At 38.1% G+C, this 8,384-nt stretch overlaps 1 protein-coding gene across 6 annotated transcripts in view; it reads left to right on the top strand.

Annotated features, from left to right (window-relative positions):
* LOC135223611 (protein eva-1 homolog C-like) overlaps nt 1-8,384 on the top strand; it is a 391,840-nt gene that overhangs the window by 307,895 nt on the left and 75,561 nt on the right. For 5 of the 6 annotated variants that reach the window (XM_064262213.1, XM_064262217.1, XM_064262214.1 and 2 more), the window contains exon 11: nt 6-4,559. The exons of the other annotated variant lie outside the window; for it this stretch is intronic. The gene's annotated coding sequence lies outside the window, so the exon portion shown is untranslated. Of the gene's footprint in view, nt 1-5; nt 4,560-8,384 lie in introns of those variants that run through there. 6 annotated transcript variants of the gene reach the window in all.

Genomic DNA, 8,384 nt, shown 5'->3' with positions numbered 1-8,384 from the left:
TTAAGGTAAATATTGCTTTTCTGTAAATATTTATACAGTAATGTCAGGATAAAAGATTTTGCAAAACCTTTGCATAGTCTATGTACATAGTTTGTATTATATCAATATCAAAGTAATCTTCCAAGACTTAATATATTGAATTAAAAAACAGGATCTTTTTAGCTTTCAATAGTGAATTCTTTTTATTCACCACTATAATTTAAGGGTTTTAGCATCTGATAGAAAAATTCTTTGGCACATCTTTTGTATTTATGTATCTGAATAACTATTCTTCCAGAAAACATTTTGTCTTCATTGATGTATTCTACCATCTACTAAATGTTTCTTGATAACTGACAAATACATAAAAAAACAATAATAGGTCACCTTCAAACCTTGTACATTATTATTGCTAAATTTTGATCAAAACATGCTCACCTTCAAACCTTGTACATTAATATTGCTAAATTTTGAGCAAAACATGCTGAGTAATTCAAGCCCCATTGTTGACTATCATCAAATGGTATCAAAAAGATAAACTAGGTTTTCCTAAATCTTTTCTATTGTTCATTAGAGCATTCCAAATCACATTAGCATACAGATGAACCACAGGATTTCATGAATTCTATATGATATTCATGGCAAGTGTGAACAACCAGCAGTTGTATACATATTAGATTTCCTATTTTTACAAACACGAGCCATAATTCTCTTCCTCTATAAAAAGGAGTTACAAAACCATGAAACAGGATATCTGGTGGTTGTCAGTGAACTTCATCAAAACTCAGGTACAATGAATTGATGTATTCATACTGACTGAACATTCCTCATGTGTTGTTCCTAATTATAATTTGCTATTTTTATTATTAAATAGCTTAGCTATATGACAGGTGAAAATTCTAATTCTCATGACTAATGTTGGGTATTTCTCATTGTTGTGACTCCTTCAAACGTTTTTACTGGGCAAACTGAAAATGTTTAAGATTCTGAAAAATCATAAAGCTGAATACTATCGACACCCAGTTTACCTTGTCACTGGAAATAAAAAATACATAGTTTTAAATTTGAACTTTAAATTCATGACTTCTTACACTTTCTGTCTAATAGAACATCTTTATCACACTTTGTCTAATAGAACATGTCATGAAATAATCAATTAAAACACGAAAAATTAAAGAACCACCCACCGAAATGTCATGATACAACTCGATTACAATAAAAAATTTGATAAAGAAAAATAGTGCTACAAATATTAATAATCTCTTAACAACAATAGAATATAATTTTGCCAGTTCCTACTGACTTGCACATACATATGCCTGACAGTCCATTGGACTTAAAACTAACAGTTGAAATTACAAATCACAAATTTACATTGAAATGTTAAAATAAAACTTCTAGATTTCAGAACTAGTACATACTGGAATGCATGCACAATTTCTGTGTTCAAGATATGAAATCATACACACTATGAAAAGTTGACTTACAAACGCTCTGGATTACACTGTATTGCATCGATTTTTTAACATTTGTTACTTTAAGATTCAACTGATAGCCCTCTTGATGATCATACTTTCTGAACTTAAGTGCAGCCATAATCTAAATGAACAGCTGTAGACAAAAATGTTCTTGCTGGCCGTTAAGAGGAATCAAACCCAGTCTAATCTGAGTGACTCGTATAAATAATTTGCTCTGCAGAAGAAATTAAGTACTTGAAGGTAACAATAGGATATTTAAGTACTGTATAAAGTCTGTCAGAGTTGCATAGTAAATATTCATAATAAGCATACAGTACTCACAAAGAATCTTGTGTAGCTGAGTTTGAAGCACTGTAGACCAGGTAGTTTGGGCATCTGTCAAGCTTTCCCATAGAAAAGCTGCAGACATGCACTTGGAATAAGTATTCCTATGTGCAGAGTAGAGGCATGGGCCTTGAGTTCTCAATTTGAGGCTGTCACACTTTAGAGCAATGGGCAGAGAGGGGTAATGGCCACTGGCTAGAAAAAACATGTCAACTCTTAAAAAAAGCCATTCAAAATATAATGTCCCAAAGATAGGTAGCGTCACTCTAGTTCTATTTTTAACAAATGTTTGGAAAAAAAATCAGAAGTTCTGCCTGGAGCTTTTTCCGACACTTCATAGTACAACTAATGTTAGACAAACAGGCACCAGTCAGACAAAATATTCTCTGGCAAGACTGAGCAAGATCATACTTGCCCACAACATGATGAGCACAAGGTATGTGTATCATAATGACTTAGTCAATCTAGTCTTACAACCATTCGCACATTACCGACATGTTGAAAAAAAAGAGAAGTCAGTTAGTCCAAATCTATCTAGTTCTTAAAAAGAACCTAAATCTAGATAATATTGCCGAGTCAGCCAAAACAACGCAATTAATACTTCACCAAATGCTGATAAACAAAAGGAAAAGTCAAGAATTCAATTAACTGCAGCTGACAACCATTCTGTAGCCAGCAGAAACAAAACTGAGCTCTTTGCCAAGTGGTTCCTCTTTCACCCCGAAAGTGGGAGAGGTCATTGAAACCTAACCAAAACAGAACAGAAAATTAGCACAATTCACAAATTTTTAAAATTAACTGCTGGGCGTGTGAAACTTTTACTATATAATTTCAAGTCCCATAATTAAAATTCAGATTTATCATTCAGTTTTGATGGCACCTACATAGCCCATCAGTTGAATATAAAATTTAGGCCAAAGGCCAAGCACTGGGACCTATGAGGTCATTCAGCGCTGAAATGGAAATTGACAGTAAAAGGTTTGACAGGTGTAACAGGAGGAAAACCTCACAGTTGCACTATGAATCAAGTGCTAAAAGAGGGTGGAAAGTAAGATGACGAAAGAGAATATGAAAGGAGGTACAGTAAACCAAACAAAAGTGGTTGCAGCTAGAGGCCGAAGGCATACTGCAAAGAACCTTAAGTAATGCCTACGGTGTACCGCATGAGGTCCACTGATGGCACTACCCCCCTATGGGACACAGCCCAACAGTGACATTAGAAAAATTAAACATCTTACTTCACAAACAACAATATTCAAGCAAAGAATTGCTTTCCAAAACAATGCCGTGCAAATACAATAATTACAGCAAGGCTACTTTCGACAAAATCGTGTGTGTGTGTGTACATAAAAGCAACCCTTTTGATTTGATAATTACCAATACACCCACACACATACTTTTTAATTACCATTTGGAAAATAACTTTTCTAGCAATAGTACTTGAATATTTACTTTACAAGAAAAAAAAATATATATATAGTCCCCTTGTGCAGTTAGTTCTCATCAGCATATTTCAGTCTACTTCCCTTGCGAAGCTTAGTGTGAAACAGAAAAGTCTATCATCTTATTAGCTTTTACTATAAAAAAAATCTTTGGTCATCAGCAAGGAAGACAATATAATATATTCATCAAGACTTTAAGAAACAAACCAGTAATAAAATAATGGCAGTCATTCAAGATTGTAACAAATAAAGATGGGGTTTCACTGACTGTAATCCTAACATACAGGAAAATATAATCTTGTGCACATGCAAACTTTTGTTATAATTCTAGTGTAACATAAGTTAATCTTGTGTGCAAGAAAACTTTTGTTAGATATCTTGTCTAACGAAGTAAAATCACTTCTTGAATCACTATTATCCCTTCTATAACGTACTCTGTATATTATTTTATAAAACATGAGACACTGGAAGACTGTAAAAATCTCTAATACAATAATGTTAACTACGCATAAGGATTTTTCTATCAGTGCAAACAAAATAAACCCAATGTAAAATACCAGCGTATTAGTCACTAAAATCCTGTTCAGGGCCAGCTTTTTATCACTGTCTGTGGTGCACAATGAGAACCAGTTTTGATAAGTTTCTTATGCCAACAGCATAGTTAATGTCCATGTGCTTACTGTATATAGTTCCTTAAAAATGTAAATGTCAAAACAATCTAGTCTAGAATAACATTTTTGTTACCATGTACAAATGTAAATATTTTTGTAATGATTATTACTTGCAAAAGGATAACACTGATATGCAACAAACTACGTAGTACATTACATTCAGTGTTAAATACTCATATCTAACACATATCTTGAAACAGTAGAATACATGCTTACATATTTTCATCTAGGTAATTTTTCACAAGTGTAATAAAAAAGTTTTAAGGGTTTCCTCGCGTTTATATTGAAATTACATTTTAACCATGTTTGTAAGATTTTGCCTTGTTCAATTTCATTTGATTGTGTGAATGAGATAAGTTCAAGGAACTCTAGTCTACATTTTTAGTTCAAACCTTAACCTATTATGTATGTGCAAATTATTATTTTTTCCCCCTAAAATGGAAGAAACTGAAAATTATGAGAATGCCTGTATCAAGTATTAACCAGCCTTCCATATGTTTGTCACCTTTAATACAAAAGTATTACAGGGAAAATACAAATGTACTTTTTAAGGAATGTGTTTCCTAATATTGTATCTGCTGAAGACAATGTCTGATGCTAGTAATTGGTGCTGTATAGGAGTCATGTATATTTGTGCAAGAGGTCATATTAAAAAGTGTTCCCTTTCTAGTGATTTATTTATTCTTTACTCACTTCTCATAAAAAATACATTAGAGAACATTTCTGAATATTTCAAAAAGTTAGTAATTCCTCATTCAAGAAAACTTCCTGCCTTGGAAGTAAGTCTACTGCAACTTCTTTTGTGAATTTGTAAGCCTTCCTATAACCACATCAACCTGTTTGTTGGTATCCAGCATACATTTACTGGTGGTTGTATTTTTCTGCCAATGATTAGATGAAGCCACACAAGGATGTTCAAAAGCCAACAGATTAGCAGAATAAAAAAAAAAACAGCAATTGCTCCTAAAAAGGGATTTTGATGATGGAAAAATCTATTTCTGGGGGAAGACCTGTGTCACCCGGTGAAAAATCCCTGTAGCTCATTTTTCAAGTATAAATATATCCTAAATATACCAGAGAAAAAGCTTACGTGGTATGCTGAAGTTACTAACCTCAGCGGGAGCACCCCAAAGGGTGTCGGTATAAGTAAAGGGGCGAAGTGGATTACTATTCACAGATCCTCTGCCACTTAGAAGATTCCCTCTTCAAAATCCCTCTGAGGTGGGAGCCGTTCCAAGCATCCCCCGCCTCACCCTCCAATTCCTGGAATATACCTCCAGGCTTGGATTGACCAAGGGTGGGGGAAAGTAAGGCAAAAGAGTATAAGGGCTGGGTTCACCAGGCGACATAGGTCTTCCCCCAGAAATAGATTTTTCCTTCATCAAAAATCCCTTTTCTGGGTTTGACCTGTGTCTGCCGGTGAAAACATATAAGAGAATTCCATCCAAGCCAAATAGAAAACAAACCAGTATATCAATGGAGGTTAATAAAAACCTTAGGTTTCATTGAAATTGAATTTAATGTCTAAACTTAATGTAGAAAATAAACTTATATACTACTAAAACTATGGCTTAAACTATGACTTAAGAGTAATATTTAAAAGAACTGGTAATACTAAAGTACAACATGATACCCAAAGTAACTGGACGGATATGTACAGATTGGACAAAAAACAATCATGGCTTTACGACCAATATCACAGTAATATATACATAAGTTCCGAGGGCGGGATGGCCAAGGACCAGCCCGGCCCGCAAGAGATAGGTTGGTGGGGAATACAAGCGAGTCAGGCAGGAAGGAGAGACTATTAGGGAAAGGGAAACAGAAGGGCAAGAAGGAAGACTATAAGGCACAAATATTCGGGGGAAACTATGCTTCTCGCTGCCACTGTTGGGAATTTAAGGGCCTCTATATTTTTGAGATGGTGGCGTTTAAATACTGCTGGAGATTTCAAACCCGTATACTTCTTCAGGTCCTCAAAGTTCATGTTTTGAAAATAGTTAATAGAGGTGGCTACTGCCCGGATGTCATGGACATGTGGGACTGAATCCAGGTTGGCTTGTTTAATAAAGTATAGTATTTGTTGCCTAATACCTTTCAGAGAAATTGTCCCACCTCTCTCTCTAATAAACAGAGGGCCTGAAGTCTTTTGAGAAGTCCTGGCTAGGAAGGATTTTGGTGTATTAACTGGACACAATGATGTGTCCTGCATAAGGGGGAGAATTTTCCAAGGAGTCCACCTGTTCTGTGGGTCCTCGTTTTTAGCCAGAAATTGGCGATCGGGTGATAGCAGGACTTCACCTGATGGGAGGAATTCAATATGGCTTGGATTCCTGGAGAGAGCTGAGAGTTCAGATATTCTGGCTCCTGAGGCTAGGGCCATCAAAAATAATGTCTTCCTAAGAAGGGTTAGATATGGGCATGCCTCATTGTTAGAGTCCGAAGCAAGTCTAAGTACATCATTCAGGAACCAGGAGACCGACTGGGGGCGATCTGCTGGTCTCAAGCGGGCGCATGCTCTAGGAATCGAGAAGTATGAGTCTGATAGGTTAATATTAAAAACTACCTGGAAAATCTTCCGTAATGCTGATTTCACCGTAGTAATGGTACTGGCGGCTAGACCCTTCTCGAAGAGAGATCTAAAAAATGAGATGGCCAAATTTGTGGTCATCTCGTGAGCATCTGAGTCCTTCAGAAAGTTAGCTAATTTCTTAACTGCTGAATCGTACTGTCTGACCGTTGAATCCCTCTTGTCTGATTCAATAAATAGGATATTGAAAGGGTCAATGCTTGCATCCTTCTGAGCTGCAAACTTCATGAAGTCCATAAAGTTAGGGCACTCAGAAATCTTGAGGAAGCTGACACAGTCTGAGTTTGTACTACCTGCGTCAATTCCGTATGGGGGATCCGTTTGGGCCTGAGATTCAGTTCTAGAAGAAGTGGATAACAGTTGCTCTTTGGCCAGTTGGGTGCTACTAGGGCTACCTGACCTGTGAAGGATCTTAGTTTGTGTAAGACCTTCATCAGAAGATTCACTGGTGGAAAAAGGTAGATTTTCTGTCAGTTGTTCCATTCTATGGACATTGCGTCTGTGGCGAATGCTAGTGGGTCTAGGTTGGGAGCCCCGTAGCAGGGTAGTTTGTGGTTGGCTTCCGTGGCAAAAAAGTCTACTTGAAGGCCCAGAATTTGATTGCCAATCCACCGGAAGGAATCTTCGTCCAGTGACAACTCCGACTCCAGCGGAGTTGTCCTGGACAGTGAATCCGCAATGACATTCCTGACTCCTGCTAGGTGAAATGCTGATAGGTGCCATTGGTTCTTTTCTGCCAACAAGAAAATCGCCAGAAGAACATGATTCAACTTGCTTGACCTGGAGCCTCCTCTGTTTATGCAGTGGACTACTACTAGACTGTTCGAGACCAGTCATATGTTTCTTCTTGGCCGGAGACAGACGTTTCAGGGTCAAGAACACTGCCATTGCTTCCAGGATATTGATATGAAACTGGTGGAATGTCTCCGACCATGTTCCTTGTACCTTTCTGAGCTGAGAATACCCTCCCCACCCACTTAGGGATGCATTTGTGTTGATAGTTAAAGACGGAGGAGGGAACTGAAGAGGTACTGACTTGGACAGGTTACGGTGATCCGTCCAAGGACGGAGCCTCTTTGTCAGAATAGGCGGAATCACTGAAGACCTGTCTCTGAGTCTGATTTTGGTTCTTGATCTCCAGACCCGATTGATATCCTTCAATCTGGCCTTTAACAGGACGTCCGTCACGGACGCGAACTGTAGCGAACCTAGAATCCTTTCTTGGGCTCGGCGAGAAGCTTTCTTGTTCTTTAGAAAACGCTTTGTGGCTTTTGCTATCTCTTTTGCCTTCTTGATTGGGAGAGATAGCTCGTGTCTATTCAGGTCCCACTGGATTCCCAGCCACTGGAAACGAGAAGCTGGGGTGAGCCTGGATTTCTCCCTGTTTACCTGGAATCCTAGTGATTCCAGAAACTGCATTACCTTGTATGTCGAACTGCGGCATTCCTCGACGCTGGTTGCCCAAATGAGCCAGTTGTCTAGGTAAGCTACCAACAGAACGCCCTTCGTCTTTAGAACTGGTACTATCGTCTCTCCTAGTTTGGTAAATATTCTGGGCGCAATGTTGAGCCCGAACGGCATGACTCTGAATAAGTAAGCCTGTTTCCCTAATTTGAACCCTAGGTACGGAGAGAAGTTCCTTGCTACTGGAACATGATAGTAGGCATCTGTAAGATCGACAGGTGGTGACGGCCCCACGGGGAAGTAAGGTCTGAACCTGCGAGGTGGTCAGCATGCGGAACTTGTCGCAGCGAATGTACGAGTTGAGACGGGACAAGTCCAGAATCACTCTTCTTTTGCCTGAGTCTTTCTTGGGGACACTGAACAGACGTCCCTGAAATTTTATGCGCCCCACTTTCTTTATTGCTTTCTTCTGGAGGAGGTCCTTGGTATAGTCTAT

This window comes from Macrobrachium nipponense, chromosome 10 (genome assembly GCF_015104395.2).
Source record: "Macrobrachium nipponense isolate FS-2020 chromosome 10, ASM1510439v2, whole genome shotgun sequence".
NCBI lineage: Eukaryota > Metazoa > Arthropoda > Malacostraca > Decapoda > Palaemonidae > Macrobrachium > Macrobrachium nipponense.
Note: the sequence above shows the minus strand (reverse complement) of the source record. Positions and strands in the feature narration are given on the sequence as shown.